The following is a 17,681-nucleotide window of genomic DNA, read 5'->3' as shown; positions in this document are numbered from 1 at the left end:
CAATCCGTGACCTGGCCACATTGCCAGTGCCCCGTCCAGTTGGGCTAACAAAGCATTTTATGCCTCAGGCCTAATTACATTCCCATAATCATCTTGTCATCAGTTCTCCTTTTATGTTCCTCAGAACTCTCACTATTTTTTTTTTCTTTGTCTTATGTACACCGTATTTCCCATCTTTCTTATTCAGGAAGACCAACCAACTGCTTTTCTGGCCTCCCAGCAAAAGACTAAAACTCGAGTTGTGGATGGCAATCAAAGAACCTCCAAAATTAATGCCACCACCAGAGTACACATGAAAACGGGGAGAAGGAAGATGCCATGGAAAGATCAACAAAGTGTGATAGCTACGTGTCTTGGTCTTTTGCTTGCTGAATCCCGAAGCTACCCTGGCACAACGTGCCATGTTTTCCAGGGTCTGGGGGGAAATCTGCACTAGTAGTGGATTCATTGGGACCAAGCCCTCAATGTCCATGTCTTCCTCTTGTCATCTTTCACCCAACTGCTGCAGCTCCTGGCTCCCCACATTCAGGAGGGAGATATGACCTGTACCCTAACAACCACATTGGACAATGCCTTTCTTTTCTTTAAAGGAAGCCATGCAACTTATTTATACCAGCCTCTTTTTCAGAGGTGGAAATGAAGTGTTTTTGGAATTTAAAGATAAAAACAGAATTTATTTTTTTTTACAGTCTTGGTGAGTTATAGGGGTCATGGGAGAAGGAAAGCAGAGTCATTTGAGGGAGTAAAAGAGATTTTACTGCTTTGGAGGGAGAGATTTTAATGGATGTCGAAGGAATCATCCTTTGTAAGAAGTGCAGACATGCAAAATGGCATTGTTAATAAGTCATGCCATGAGAGAGCCCGTCCTTTCTAACCGCTCACACCTCTGAATCTGGGTTTCCGGGCTTCCAGCTGCGACGCCCCTTCTTCCCCAACACTGCCAGGGGTTCGAGTGCCCCCGTCAGAGAGAGAGAAGCCAGTTCTGTACCTGCTCCCCCAGCTCCTCTCTGAGTGACACGCCACCCACGCCTCCCCGCACAGCTCTTCCTCCGCGGCTCCTGGAGGGGAGCTGAGGAGCTGCAGAGGGAGCCCGAGGCTCCCCTCGCCCGAACCCCGAGACCGGGAGGCTTCCAGACACTTGTCACCCAAAGGAGCCTGTGCCCAGATCGTCCCCCCCCCTCGCGTCCCCGCGGCGCTGTGGGAGCGGGAGCCAGCTCTGCGCTGCGCTCCGGGCTGCGTCTGCCCGAGTGCGGCACGTGCCGCCGGCGCTGGGGGGAGAGCAGCAAGCGCCACCGCCTCGGGCCGCGCTCCCGCTGCCGCCGCCGCCGCCTCTGCCGCCGCTGCCACTAGCGCTCCGGCTGCAGCCGAGGCCGCTAACCGAGCGCAGGACGCCGCCCGCTGGAGCCGCTAGCCGGGGGGCGCATCTGGTAAGCACAGCGCGATTTCTCTTTCTTTCGGCTCCGGAGTCGCCAGCGATGTAGGAGACCCGGAGCCGGAGCCCCTCCCCCAGCGCGGGGCTGGGAGCCTTAGGGAGAGGGGCGGGAGCTCGGGCGAGGGACCCGGCGGGGCAGGTGGTGGGCAGGTGGAGGACCGGTGGAGCTGGGGACTCTGGGAGGTCCTGCAAGTTTAGAAAAGTCACCCTGCAAGGACGTGTGCTGGGTGCATCAGACATGCATTTGGGGTCCGGGAGCCCAAGCCACCAAGGCGGCGTCGCTCCAATGAGAGGTTGATGAAGCTCATTTTGCTCTGATTTGCATGAGTGAAGGATCTCGAGGGGTCGCGTTTCCATAGAAAACGAGCTAAAAAAAATATCAGAGGAGGAAAAGAAAATAGAGATCTGAGCCAAAGGAGGCGTCTGGACACCTCTCTCCCTCTCTTAACACTCTCATACCGATGCATGTGCACAAAGGGGTGCATGTATCAAGGGAGGGGGGCTTCGCTGTCTTTGAGGCTACTGGGTGCTTGGGGGGTGGGGGGACTATTATAGAAGCATTTGCTGTTGCCTCCTCCTCCCCTCCCAGAAAAGAGACAGCAAACAGGGGACCTGAGTGGGTATGAATGCCAGTGTTCCCTTTATAAAATGACACTTCCATGACTACGTTACGGGGAGGAAGAGGTTTTCTAGAGCAGGGGGCCATTTTAAGGGGGTTTGCCTGCAACTCTGGCCCTTTGAGCTCAAGTTCATGTTCTCCAAGTAGGGCTAGGAGGGCATCCTTAGCCTAGATTCCTTTATGGAACTTTGGCAAAGGATGAGGTCTGAGAGAGGAATGTGGGGAGAGAGAGGGAGGAGAAGGGAGTGGATATGCCTGAAGGGGCTGTGTTGGGAGGAAGAGGAGCTTGGACTCAGGTTTGGTATCACTGTGTTCATTCAGTTCCCCCCCTGGGTAGTCCCTGGGCTGGTCTCAAGGGAAGTGTATGACCTTGAACAAGTTCCTTACCCTTTGTGTATTCCTTTACTCCATCTGCAAAGTGTAGACGTTCTTCTGTGTTTTGGGATACCAAGGTCCCGGGCAGTAGTGTCTGCCTGTGACAGCATGGCGCTGAGGATCTGTAGGCAGGAAAGGGAGAGCACCCAGAAAATTCAGATAATGGGAGTTTCAGGGAATCTCCCCTCAAAGTGGCAAAGGCATTTGCAAGCTCCTGGTGGTGTAGTTGGTGTCATGCATGCCGGGAGGTCTGTAGAAATGGGTGAGTAGGACAATCAGACACCTAGTAAGTAGCCAAGGGAACCTGGAGTTCTGAGTGCTGCTTGGAGGGGCTCCGATCCCCAGAGCTAACACCACAAGCTTCTTGAAAAGGTAGCAATTACAGAAGGAGGCTTGGTAGCAAGCTGTGAAGTTCTTTCAATGTGAGAGGGCTTGGGCAATAATTTGGAATCTATTCTAACACAAGGAAAACCAGTGGCTCCCTACTTTAAAGGCTGGGCACTAAGGGTGGATGGAGGAAGAAGGTTTTAGAAGTAGATCTGAGAAGACTGTAATATGGGCAGAGGGTTTAGGAGGGAGAAGGGAGTGGGTATCCCTTCTGAGAGAAGGGTGGCTAGACTCCTCGGTGGGGACTGGCATCTGCCTGGTATTCTTGATACCCCTGGCACATGTCTGAAAAGGGAACAGGCACCTCTTCCACCCCAGCACAAGCTCAGCCTTAGAACCTAGGGATCTGCATCTTAGGTGTTGAGATATGAAGGTGCACATGAGAAACCTTAAGTCCCAGGGGCATCCTCCCAGGCCCCCCATGTAAGCATCTGGAGATGGAGCTGGTTTACCTTATCCAGACTCAACTCAAAGTCTGTGTTCCTAAAGGAACTCACTGTGCCACTTGGTGGCACCAAAAAGTTGTGCTGAGAACTCTGTTCTTTATAAATACAAACTACCACCCCCCCTCCTCCGTGCTCTCCCCTTCCCCCTTCCCCGCTTTCTCAGTAGCAGGGACATTGCTGCACACAAAGCCCTCAGCTCTGCTGTTCGGCACTCACTGAGCTCAGGAGATGAGCTGAAGATCTACTTTGGGGGAAACAGGAAACTGGAGAAGCTGGCTCTACCCCTGTGATCTGCAAGGCCCAACTTTGTGGGGGCTAGCTTGACCACGTCTCACTGCCCACTGCGTGGCCAACAGGGGGGTAAGCTTGCTAGTGTCCCTGCACCCAAGAGTCCCAGGGGCGGGAAGGATGTAGCAACTGTCACTTTGCCTGGTAACTCGCAGTTTGGTTTGGGGGAGGACGGAGGGAAGACGGGGGAGGAGGGAGGGAAATGGGGGAACCAGGGGTGGCCAGAACTCGAGATTGAAGTCTGCCCCATTTGCAACGGCCTTAGTTAAAACCTGTTGGGAGAAAAGGTGAAAGTGATTGGGTGAAGGAGGGAAGTCCTGCGAAGGTTGGGAAAGGGATTCTGCATGCCTTCAGACCCGAGTTCCCGCTCCCTGAGCCAGGCGCCCATGTATAGAATGCAGGCTGAGCTTCCCCAAACCACCCAAGAGATCCCTCGGAATGGAGAGAAGCCCAGGTAGAGAGGGGAAGGAGAGAGTCCCTGCTGTGACCAATGCGCCTGCTGCAGAAGAGTGGGGACAGCGGGTGGTGCTGAAAGCACAGCTTTTTCAAACACGCTAGCGAGCCTCTCTCTAAACCTCAGTCTGCGCCCTCCCGCTTTTCCCTCCCCCACGGATGTACCTTTCCCTTCGGATACAAAACCTGCTAGTTACCTTAACGTGGCAGCTCGAGCGTCCTGGTGAGGAGGGCACCCAGGATACAGCGACTGGGGAATGAACCTCACCTGGGGCAGGCCCGCAGCTAGCCCTTGCCCAGAGACTAAGGCTGTGCTTGGGACCTCTCAAAGGGTCATGCAGAGTCTGCCTAGAGAGCTCTGAGAACTGGTGCTGGGATTCCTGCAGCCCCCATTTCCCTCCGGAGCAGGTGCTGTGGTGAGGGGAAATTGAGAAGTTAACAGGCGTTTGTGCTTACTTAGGCACAATGTGGGTTATGCCTCCGCTGAACTGTAAACTTAAGTAGCCAGGCAGATAGATTCTCCAACACTTTCCTTCCCACTAAGCAATTGGCACAGGCCGGTGGGAAGGCAGAGCCTCCCTTCCACCCTCTTCTTCATTCCCTACATGTTGCTCTATTGTTCAGAGTCCCTAGAGACTGAGCTAGAGCTAATCTATATCCTTAATGTTGGCCACTGGCCATGTGAGGCAGCCAAGCAAGCATTGCCTTGTAAAATGTGCATCCCCTTCAGCCAGTGGGAATAAGCTGCAGTTTCCTGTGGAATCCTCTTAGTTATACAACATTCTAGACATTCTTTTGAGTATCGGGAGTGTTTGGGCATGCTGCCTCTTGTTAAGTGTGTTTTATGTTCCTTATTTCCCTCATGACCGCACAGGATATTTTCTTCTTTAGTTTCCCCTTCATATCTATGTAGTTACACATTTAAGAAGCAGGTGTGACCGTTTCTGTCCTTTATGGATGTGACTTCTGATTAAAAGGCTCTTAGGTTGGGAACCTGGAAACACTGCTCCCTGAACTCATCAGGTTAATGCACAGGCCACAAAGTCTCCAGCCTCCTCCAGCTTAAACCTTTTCAGCACTCCGGACAGATCCTCCAAGATTTCTTAAGAGAAGAATGTTGATAGAACACTACATAGCTGCTTGTTTTGAGAGAAAAGCTTTTCCTAGTCAGTTACATCCTGCTTGACAAAATATTTAATGTAAGTATTTTATTGCACCTCCTAGATCTCTGCTATCACATGGCAATATTTTGGCTGTGGGTTATGTTCAAAGACAAACTCTTTAATGTTGATTAAATGGTAATATTGAGATTATTTAAAGACTGGGCATAGTGGTATTTGAATAACCCAAGTACTTCCCCAGTTTTTTATTTCCACAGGTATACACAGGCCTCTACTATCACTTCACACTACACATTATTGGCATGATGACAAACATTAAGCTGAAAACAGAAAAATTCATTCATAGGTACTATGTCCAGCACAAAATATACAGACCTTGAAAATATCTAAATAACTATATACAACTTTTAGTTTTTGCTATGATTATTGTCATTGTTATGCTTCAGTTCAATAATTTGTCTCAGATACACTTTCATGGCTAAAAGATTTTAATTCTAATTCTTAATTTTGTCTTCAAAACACATTGAAGATTTTATGGGGGTGTTATCATATTATCTGTTATGGAATTGTCTGAACATTTTAGATAGAAAATCTAAATGAAATGCCAATAAGGGTAGATGAAATTGCAGGTAGAAAATATAAAATATGAAGTTAATTAACTATAAAACATATTGTTCTTGTTTATGCACAATTTTCTCTCAAGATTTTCATCCTCAAAGAGACACATCTAACTATTCCTCGTATTTTTCTATGTTACTTTAGTAGATAGGATATAAACTAACTTCTATTTTATGAATTGATATCTGATGATACGCTTAAGCTAATCAGTTTGTTTGGATATACTGAAGGTGTATTACTACAAAGCAATAATATATTTAGAAATATGTGTTATTTTTAATATTTAGAGAAATATTAATCCTCATCCTGAGGCAACATTTAGTCATCAATTTCCATAATGAGTGGAGCTTAGAAGGACATAAGACGGCAGCATCTAAAAGAATATTTTTTAGTTGATGATGTGCTTGTACAACCAAAGAAAAAAGTTTGAGTATTTATTTTAAAATTTCAACTATTTGTAAGTGAGACAAGATCTTCTTTAAAAAAAAATTCCTAATTTTTAAAATTGTTGACACTATTATAGGTGTCCCCCATTCCCACTCCCTTTGCCCACCTCCATATTACTTTATCTCATATTTTAAATGTAGTTCTAAAATATGTTATGCCATTGTTGTGCTTTCATTTCTTTTACATTTACAGGAAAACAATCTAGAGTTTTATCAGTTCTAATCTTGTTTGAGTAATATGTACCTTCTGTCAGAATGGGAACTAAGCAAAAGTCTCAGTGCAGGCTCATCCCTGCTCTAATAACTGCAATTAATGAGCACATCAGGCATCATGCCAAGCTCTAGATATGTTATTTAATCCTCATAACAATTATCAAGGCAAAGTGCGTTCCTTTGTGTTGTTCAACAGAGTTTTTTTCTTCTTCTTTTCATTATCACATAAGAGGATGAAAAGGATAATATACATATACACAACTTAATTTTTGAAACTCAAACTTGCCTTTTTTCTATTGCATTAGATAACCTTAATCTGTGGTATGGTTGAACATCATGAATTTATTTCACTGTGGTTTCCAGTGAGTTGTGGTAAGATTGCAGTGCACAAGATTGCCCAAGTTTGAACCTCAGTTAGGTGGCTTATCAGTTATGTGACCTTGGGCAGGTTAACTTAGCATTACTCTGCCTCTGTTTCCTCATTTTTAAAATGGGGAACAGGTTGTAACACTATTAGCCTCATTGAGTGACTGTGATGAATTAATTGCACAAATTTAAGTAAAGTGCCCAACCCACAGAGAAGAGTATAGAAATAGTAATTACGGCTTGTCAACAGCTCTGTGGGTTGGTACATAATTGCTTTCCCAAATATCTTCTCTTATTTTAGTCAAACTATTCACGAAATTTAATGGAAAGACATAGTTGCAAAAAAAAAAAAAGTGCTTCATGTAGAAGTGATTCTGTTGGTCTTGTAAAGATAACAGACCTAAGAATAATTGCCTAATGATTAGCTTTCACAATAACTTTGGTTATAGGCCAGTAACTTTAAACTTTTGAGCGTAAATGTTCTGAGAAAAATTAAAGACTCATAATCATAATGGCACTAGTGAGCATTTCAGTGATAATCTAGCCTATTTACATTTTACAATACGTTTACAGAGGAATAATTGAAAAGTATTTTTTAAAAGTTATCTTCTCTTGATATACAGTAATGTAGTAGAAATTTTTAAAAATCCAAAAGAAAAGTAAATAATATACTGTTATGTTACTTTTTAAAGAATAAAAATGAGATTTTGGAAAACTAACTTATAAATTACTATACCAGGCTAGTCTTTATCTTGTTAAAATTATATCAAGCTTTGCACTTTTTATCTAAAATAGCCTTTGAAATGATGAAATATATCATGGGACACTCTTCTCACATTCATTGATTGTAATTTGTGGATAATCAGAACTATGCTTATTTAATGTAAGGCAATATCATCCTTAAGGCTCATAGTTTAATCTGAATTTCTCAAATTAAAATTGCAAGCCAAGATAATGCAACCAGAAGGGAGATACAAAGTCAAGGGAATCTGACAAGCCTTTTTCAAACTATTTTCCTTAGAATTGTTAGGAGGTTTCAGGAAAAGGCTTTGCGAAGCTGGCATGTCCAACTGATTGACTCTTAATTGTGTTCTTTTTTGATTATTATGAGTTTACCAGAATGAGCTTCATGTAAATCAGCGGTTTTCAGCTGGGAATGACTTTGACCTGCAGAGGGACATTTGACAGTCTGAAGACATTTTTATTCATCACAACTAGAGGAGGTGTGTGCTCTTGGCATCTGGAGACCAGGGAGGTTGTGAAATATCCTAGAGTGTATAGAACACTAACTCCCTCTCCCCCCAACAAAGCATTGCCCAAAGTGTCAACAGAGCTCAAATTGAGTAGTCCTAGCCTAATGAATCCAGGAAACAGTTACTTAGATTTATTAGGTTTATTCCTATGAATTTTGGATAGAGCTAACTGGCATGACATAAGAATTTGATGGAAAGCAAGAGTCCCCAGCATATTTTGCAATCAATGTATAAGGTTTAACCAAATAACCCATTTGATCCTATGGGAGGCATTATTAGTTGATTATGTTGAGTGTGGGCTTTGGAGCCAAGAGTCGGGTTTATATCCTGAGTCTGCCATTTGTTATAGATATGAGACTTCTGCCAAGATTCTTTACCTCTAAACCTCAATTTCTAGAGATATTTAATGTGGATAGTAATCATACCAATCTCACAGGGTCGTTTTGAGATTTATATTAAAATAATGCTTAGACAAGTACATTATTTAGCACAAAGGAAGCATACACTAAGTATTTTAAAGTTAGTAAGTAACTGGAGGTTGAGTGAGAAATGCAAAACCACATTGTCAAGCACCTGATGGTAGGTAATATAATATGCACAATCACGCTTTAAAGTCTTTAGAGCCATGCCATAAATAACAAGAAAGCAGCTGAAGGCTGCAAAATGGGGAAAAGGCTATAATCCCTGCTTGATAATTAAATTGAGACTAGTTAACAGTGGATTACATCATTTTTATTGCTTTGCTGTAGAAAGCTGTTTCGGGTCTTCACGGACTACTAAACCAGTATTTTTAAGTGATTTAGTGAGCTTTATTCTACTGCCAGCACCTTTTAATTAATGCATGAAATTGCAGATTTAACTCTAATATAGTACTATTTAAGGCCCATTTTTGGTTCCAAGGGTTTTCAATTAAAGTATAGTTTTGTATGTGTGTGTGTGTGTTTTTTGTTTGTTTGTTTGTTTGTATTTTTTTGTTTGTTTTTTTGTGTTTTTTTTTGTCTCCTGGGCTAAGCAGAGAGGGTGCTGGACTTTCTTGTTTACAAGGTCACAGATGTGTGCTTGAGATAGCTACAACAATGGAGGTTTCCTCACGCTATAAAACTCTTTATATCATTATACCTCAGAGGGTCTCTTATCTGTGGTATGCACTTGTTTTCAGGAAAATATATCAAATGCATCCCTGGTATATGCAATATTGATACCTCTGACTACCTATGGTGAGGGTATTGCTCAGGCAGAAAGAATCATTTTAGTGTTGATGTCCTGAGCTGTGTGATTTGCTTGTGTCGGGATTAAGTTATATAAGAGACATCTGTGCCAGAAAGATGGCCAGCATCTGAGAAGATTGTTGAAAATCAAAGACAACGTGATTTGTGAATCTTGTTACAATGCAAGTTGTCACTTATGAAAAAACTCTATCCACCAATATTTCTTCTTTAGATTCATTTAGGATACAATATGAGACTGTATTATTACCTAAGACAAAACACTTTTATGCATATTAAATATGTCTTTTGTTTTCTACAGTGGGGTAGTAATTAATTTTGTTATGTTATGAACCCAAAAATATAATACTGAATAAAGCAGTCCAGGGCTTCTGAAAATAGGACCCTAAACCAATATATCATATAAGTTGCACTGCTATGTACTCTCATCACTTTTCACTTTTGGCTGGATTAAAGTTCTTAATATATAGATCTATAATGTTTTGAAGGCTTTTGTCATGGTATTGGTTAATGGTTGCCCATTAGCTATAGCAAAAATCTGATTTTTTGTTGTTGCTACCAATCTGATATCCCTACCACCTCAGAGTTACAACCTAAAACAAATAACTTATTTTCTTGGAGACTCTATTTCCTGATATATGAAATGGGGATAATCATACTTTCTTAGCAATAATTTTGTTTTAGGTTGAAGTAGGATTAATAATAGAAAATGACGCTCTACATTGAAAATAATGTAGCATCATTATTTCCCCTCTATATTTAAAAAACATTTTACTGATTTCAGAGAGGAAGTGAGAGGGAGAGAGAGAGACACACACATCAATGATTAGAATAAATCATAGATCAGCTTCCTCCTGCATGCCTCATACTAGGGAGTGAGCACACAACCCAGGCATGTGCCCTTGACCAGAATCGAACCTGGGACCCTTCGGTCCACAGGCCAACACTCTATCCACTCAGCAAAACCAGCTAGGGATCTCCTCTATTTTTATTCCAGACCCTTATTAAATGAACAAATGAAGCTCATGGTGAGATAGCTAAGGAGAAATGTCCTCACTGATGAACTTGTACAGGAGCAAGAAAGAGCAAGTCTTAATTGAAATAATATTGTGCGGTACCCAGAATTGATGGAGTTAAGGGAAAATGACTGAGAGTGAAGTTAATGCCACTTTTGAAAAATCTAGATTGATAGATTATAAAATGTGAAAACATTTATGCCAGCAATATCACACATTACCCCCATTGAAATACTCTCAAATGTAAATAAAGTGAAACAGTATTTATATTATAAAGTAGGAAAACCTATAAACAATCTAAATATCTAACAAAGGGGATAGTTAACTAAATTTAGGTTCACTCATATAATTGAATACTATTCAACTGTCAAAAAGAAATAAATTTTCTAAGTGTAAATCTTAGCTTTGCTACTCACTTACTTTGGAATCTCACCAAGCTATTCTGTTTCTCAGAGCCCTAGATCCTGATCCTCCCCCTGTAACATATGCATAAAATTATTTATCCTATAGTTTTTAATGACAATTAAATGACACTTCATAATTATGACTAAGCATACTACCTAGAACATGGTAAGCTCTCTGTGTATTTTTTTTAATGCTCACCCAAGGACATATTCTTCTTGATATGAGAGAGAGAGAGAGAGAGAGAGAGAGAGAGAGAGAGAGAGAGAGAGATTGGTATGAGAGAGAAACATCGATCAGTTGTCTTTTATAGTCTTCTATATATGCCCCCACTGGGAATCAAACTTGCAACCTAGGTATGTGCCCTGACCAGGACAATGCTCTAAGCTAGGGGTGTCGAACTCAATCAGAGAAGGGGCCAAAATCTAAAATCCAGCCTAAATCGCGAGCTGAATGGTTTACTGAACAGTCATAAACTGTCATTGTGATGGAAACACAGCGGAGTGCAGTGATGACAGCGCGGTGCGGGCCACATTGCAGGACGGATTTGGCCCGCGGGCCTTGTGTTTGACACATGTGCTCTAAGCAATTGAGCCGCCCAGCCAGGGTTCTGTGTATTTCAATTGTTCTTATCATTGTCCTCCTCATCCAAATGAATTAATATGAAAAAAAATATTTATAATACATTATATAGAAAGAAAGTATATTATGGTATAGATTTTATGCTAACATTTCATTTAAATAAAATACCTGTGTATACAATATTACATGCTTAGAAAATTATAAAAGAGAAAATATGAAGTTATAGAAAGTGATTAAGCCTGCTTCCTGGGGTGAATTACTATTTCTGGCCTGCTAAAATGCATTTAATTCTATGGTTTCCAGTTAAACTGAATCATCTACAGGGCTCTTCCTAGTTTTATGTTGCTGTTCTCCTTAATAGGTTGGAAACCCTTGGAGAGCACTAAAGGTTTCTCCCTGCTACTTCATCAGTTCTTGCTTTTCTTGTTGCGGTCTTTTGTTGTCTGAACTCATTGGACAAAGGGTGTTTCATTATTTATTTTTTAGTTTTCTATGGTGGGGCAGGAGGTGTTATCTTAGAACCTCAGTTAGTAGTTGACCAGAAAGCCAAGTGGAAGCAACTTGTTGATTTTTTTTTCCCTCCTGCAAAATTTATTGAATATCTGTTTTGTTCAAAGAGTATACTAGGTGCTGTACATGGCACAAATTTAACCTTGAATGGCTTTGAAGTCTGTTGGAGGACAAAACATGTGTATAAATAGCTACAATTTTAACTTAGTAATAAACATTATAAGAAAGTATGGATAAAATTGCCATGTGAGTTCAGAGAACAGAACAAACACTGCAAGGTGAGGAATTTGAGGAGATGTTATAAATGGACTATCCTATATAATAAAGAGGTAATATGCAAATTGACACTCACACCCTTGCATCAAAAGATGGCCATTCCACATTGTCACAAGATAGGTGCCCCCACGTTGTCACAAGATGGCCACCACAAGATGGCTGCCCCCATGTCATCACAAGATGGCCACTCCCACATCATCACCAGATGGCTGCCCCCCATGTCATCACAAAATGGCTGCCCCCACATCATCACAAGATGGCCTCCCCCATGTTGTCACAAGATGTTGCCCTCATGTCATCACAAGATGGCCACCACAAGATGGCCACTCCCACATCATCATAAGATGTCTAGCAGGGGAGGGCAATTGAAGGTAACCAGGCCTGCAGGGGAGGGCAGTTGGAGGGGATCAGGCCTGTAGAGGAGGGCAGTTCGGGGTTATCAGGTTGGCAGGGGAGCAGTTAGGGGGCTATCAGGTAGCCATGCAGATGAGTGGTTAGGACCCAGCAGTCCTGGATTGTGAGAGGGTGTAGGCTGGCCTGAGGGAAACCCTTCCAGTGCAAAAATTTTGTGCACTAGGCCTCTAGTTTAAAAAAATTACCTCATTCAATCCTCACTAAAATTCTACATTAGGGTATTCTCATTCCAGTGAGGCTCAGAGAGGCTAAGCAGACAAGGGCACACAGCCAAAAATGGCAGTGCCAGGATTCAAACCTAGTGTTACTTTTTTTCCAAGCCCAAATTCTTAATAGCTCTACCATAAAGGACTTTGAATTAAGAATGTATCAGAGATCAGAAGCAGCATGAAGAAAACCATTGGAAAAAAGGATTTTCCTGGAGGAAATATATTTAACCTGATTAGCACACTCCCAAGGAAAAGCAAACTTAGTGGCGATAAGGCTTCAAGAATGACTGGGGCAAAATTTTAGAAGGCAGGTCCCTCAATCTCACACTTCAAATAATCACAAATAATACATATGTTTTGTTAGTAAATTTAGAAATTTATAAAACACAGATAAAGACAAAAAAGAAGTAAATTTTTTTTTGCCTATTTCCACTACCTAGAGAACATCCCATTATATACATTTCTGAACTTTGTGCATGCATATACACACACTCATAATCTTTGCTATGAAAATAAAACCATATCTGCTTTTTATTTTTGCTTAATTTAACATGAAAAATTCACATTTTACTCCCCCTCTCCCCCCTCGTTCCTCCACACACACTTCAAAAGAGAAAGTTTCTGGGTAAAAATATGTTTCCTTTGTAGATTTCTTCTTATCTCTTCAAATTTAAATATTGCAGTACTGTGGGGCTCAGGCATAGAACTAGCTTCCTTTCTAAATCCACTTTGTGATTTCATCCAGTTTTGGTATATCAAAAAGAACATTTGTATATGGATGACTCTTATATCCACCTGCTTATTACATATCTCTTCTTGAATTCCTAATAAATATCTAAAAATTGATATATCAAAACTGAATTTGTTATCTCACCCAAATCCACTCCTGCAATTTTCCCACCTTAGTCAGTGTAACACCATCTTTTATTTGCTCAAGGTGAAAACCTTAGTGTCCTCATTGATTCTTCTCTCCCCTTCACATCTCAAGTCAGGTCTGACAGCAAACGCTTTCACTCTATCATCAAAATATATTCAGAATTCTACCAGTTACCTGATCCAGGTTACTGTCATCTTCCCACCTGAATTACTGCAGAAGTTTCCTCAGTGCTCTCTTGGTTCTGTCTTTGTGCCCTTATTCTTGTGGAAATGTTGGTCAAGGTGTGTCCATTTCCTATTGGAAACTCTTCTGGAAAATCTCTCCCATAGAATGTTAAGTCAAAGCCTTGTCAAGTCTCAAGACTCAACATCATCATATCATCTCTTGAACCTCACTCCTTCCTCTGTCCCCATTTTTACTTCACTGCAATCACATTAGCCTCCTTGATCTTCCTCAACAACCTAAGCATAAATCGGCATAAATCGGCCTCAGGGACTTTGCATTTGATTTTATCTTTACCTGCAATTTATCCTTTTTTTTTTTTTTTTTTTTTTTTTTTTTACAGCCTATGCTTCCTTGGCTACATTATTAAATTTTTCTTACATATCTGACACTTTCTACCTTCCTCCCCTACTTTATTATTTCTCTTTAACCTTTATTACTGTGTAGCATACAATACTTTACTTCCTTATTTATTGTCTGACAAACCTCCATAAATTATAGGCTCTATGAGGGCCTAAGCTTATATTTATTTTGCCCGTAACTGAACCCACAGGAACTAGAAGAGTGCTTGGTGCAAAACAGTTCCATAAACACTTACTGGACAACTGAGTGATGCTATTAAAGCTAGTGTATACCCTACTGGTCGGTTTGGAATTTATGTTCTATTTATTTATTTATTTATTTATTTATTTATTTATTTATTTAATTTATTTAGTATTTTGAGAGCTCATAGAATGAATTGTTTAATCTTACCATAAATTGAGTTGTAGCATAGTTCTGCTGAATTTGTAAGTAATAATTTATTTCTGAATATGCTTTTCAGGTATCTGAGCTTCATAGCTAATATCAGTAAAATATAGCGATTAAGTGTATCCATGGCAGACTAAGAAGCAGTCATTTCTTTATAATCTGGTGGCCCGTAATGTAGTGGGGACTGTCAGGACAATATAAATGCAATGTAAACACAGTTGTGCTAGATAACTATAAATATTTGTACCTTCTATGTGCTGAATCATCCCTTTCCTGGGATGTTTTTCTTCCTTTAGTTTTAAAAGAAACTCCTATAAGATTCTATATCTGTACAAAGTCCTAATTGTCTTTGGGTGGCCCCTCTCATTTTCCATGGACTTTATAAATACCTCTCTTGAGGGAAAGGGTAGTAAGGCAGCAGAGACAATGCTAATCTTCGACATGAATTCCAGATTCATCATTTAAGTATTTGGCTAGTTTTTAGCTTACAAAACCCATTCCATCTGTGAATAGAGATAATGAAATAATGCCTACATCTCAGGGTTCTTATGAGGATTATTGACATCCATACACCACAAATAGAGACAACTCCACATGCTGTCTCTATTTGTGGTGTCAGACACTGAGACACAATGGGGGAGTGAGATATATTGTATTCTCTGCAACATGAAAGGCTTGTCTAGGTCTGTGAATATTAAAGGCCATTCTCCTTTGGCTTCTCTGATGTCACATATTCTCACTTTCTCTTCTTACTTTCTGAGTTGCCCCATTTCCTTTGCTGGATTTCCCACAATCTGGCCTCTCTGTGGGACTTACTTTTTAGCTCCACTTTCTTTATACTTGCTCTTCAGGTGATTGTATTCATCCCAAAGATTTTATATATTGGTGACACTCAATTAACATATGTAACCCAGAATTGCCCTCTTGTCCACCCTTACATATATACCTTCTTATTTAACACTTGTACCTGGATGATTCAAAAACATCTCAATTTTAGCCAAGACTGGTTTGGCTCAGTGGATAGAGCGTCGGCCTGTGGACTTAAGGGTCCCAGGTTCGATTCCAGTCAAGGGCATGTACCGTGGTTGTGGGCACATCCCCAGTAGGAGGTGTGCAGAAGGCAGCTGATCGATGTCTCTCTTTCATCGATGTTTCTAACTCTCTATCCCTCTCCTTTCTTCTCTGTAAAAAATCAATAAAATATATTTTTTTAAAAACCTCAATTTTATCATGTTCAAAAGAAAATTATTAAGTTTTTCTGTTTCTGTACCAGTCTATTCTATTTCTTTTTTTTTAAAGTATTTTTATTGGTTTCAGAGAGGAAGATAGAGGCAAAGAGATATAGAAACATCAATGATGAGAAAGAATCATTGATGGGCTGCCTCTTGCATGCTCCCTAATGGGGATTGAGCTTGCAACCTGGGCATGATGCCCTGACTGAAATTGAACCATAACCTCCTGATTCATAGGGTAACATTCAACCGACTGAGCCACACCAGCCAAGCTCTATTTCTTTCAGTGGTACCTAAATACACTAGTTTTCTATTCTCAAAACCAAGGACCCTAATTCCTTTCTCTCTTACTATTCACACTCAGTCTATTGGAAAATCTAATTCATTCTACTTGCAATATATATCTGATTTTGTCAACTTCTTTGCATAGCTACTATTACCAATTATAGTCAAGTAACTGTCATCCTTACCTAGGTTAGCATGAGTCTCCTAATCAGATTTCTCCAGCCCATTATCCAGAACAATGAGCAGTTAGCGCATCTTTTCTAACATTGAATTTTGCCACTCACGTGTTTACATCTCCTCAATGGCTTTATATTGCACTTAACATCCAAATAGGATTTTATGAGATTCTACATGATCTGTCCTCTTATTAGCTTTTCAACCTCATCTTGTATCACTATCCCTTCCATTCTAGCCACACTTTCACATGACCACCCTTTTTATCCTTCATTTTATTGTTCTTTGCACTCATAGATTCTAGCTAAAGTGACCTTTAGAGAACTGATCTGTAAGCCCCAAGAATATAGGGAACAATTATACTTTGTTCTCTCTTAACTCTTTAATTCTCAAGAGAGAGTCATAGCGTAGATGTGTTATACATGTTAAATGAATTAAAGAATAAGTTCCTGGTGCAAAATGAGTGCTCAATGTAAGATAATGATGGTAATTACCAATGTACATCATTGTACTTCTTTGTTATACTATATAGTGTCTCCCACTCAATAGTTAATAGATATTTGTACAGTGAGTTAAATAATTAATTTGCTATAATAGGAAGACAGCATTTCAGTCTGGGTATATGCAACATGTTAAATATTATATATAAGTGTTAATCTAGTTTTATTAATCATCCTATCTAATAAAAGAGTAATATGCAGATTGACGATCACTCCAACACACAAGATGGTTGCCTCCATGTGGTCAAAGATCCTGCCCCCATGTGGACACAAGATGGCCACCACAAGATGGCCAGCAGGGGAGGGCAGTTGGGAGGTACCATGTCTGCAAGGGAAAGCAGTTGGGGGTGATCAGTCCTGCAGAGGAGGGCAGTTAGAGGTGACCAAGCCAGCAGAGGAGGGAAGTTGGGGCAAATAGGCTAGCAGGGGAGCAGTTGGACATCAATCAGGCTGGCATGTGAGTGGTTAGGGGGTGATCAGGCTGGCAGGCAGAAGCAGTTAGTGGCAATCAAGAAGGTAGGCAAGCAGTTGGGAGCCATAAGTTCTAGATTGTGAGAGGGATGTCCGACTGCCTGTTTAGGCCCGATCCCACCAGGATCGGGCCTAAACAGCAGTCAGACATCCCTCAAGGGGTCCCAGATTGGAGAGGGTGCAGGCTGGACTGAGGTTCACCACCACTCCCTCCCACCCCTGCTTGCACTGTGCCTCTAGTGTGTGTGTGTGTGTGTGTGTGTGTGTGTGTGTGTGTGTGTCTCCTATCTAATAAAAGAGTAATATGCAAATTGACCATCATTCCAACCCATAAGAAGGCTGCCTTCATGTGGTCAAAGATGGTTGCCTGAGTTGGACATAAATGGCCACCACAAAATAGCCAGCAGGGGAGGGAAGTTGGGGGCAATCAAGCCTTCAGGAGAGGGCAGTTAGGAGTGACCAGGCCGGCAGAGGTGAGAAGTTGGAGGCGACTGGGCCTGCAGGGAAGGGCAGTTAGA

General features: G+C 41.4%; 1 protein-coding gene across 3 annotated transcripts in view; it reads left to right on the top strand.

The window, feature by feature from the left end:
- The first annotated feature begins 974 nt into the window (after positions 1 to 974).
- The window catches only part of GRM5 (glutamate metabotropic receptor 5), a 405,881-nt gene continuing 389,174 nt past the window's right edge, over positions 975 to 17,681 (top strand). For all 3 annotated transcript variants that reach the window (XM_045577600.1, XM_036427172.2, XM_045577599.1), the window contains exon 1: positions 975 to 1,427. The gene's annotated coding sequence lies outside the window, so the exon portion shown is untranslated. The remainder of the gene's footprint in view (positions 1,428 to 17,681) is intronic.

Source organism: Pipistrellus kuhlii, unplaced genomic scaffold (genome assembly GCF_014108245.1).
Source record: "Pipistrellus kuhlii isolate mPipKuh1 unplaced genomic scaffold, mPipKuh1.p scaffold_m20_p_9, whole genome shotgun sequence".
NCBI classification, from domain to species: Eukaryota; Metazoa; Chordata; class Mammalia; order Chiroptera; family Vespertilionidae; genus Pipistrellus; species Pipistrellus kuhlii.
Note: the sequence above shows the minus strand (reverse complement) of the source record. Positions and strands in the feature narration are given on the sequence as shown.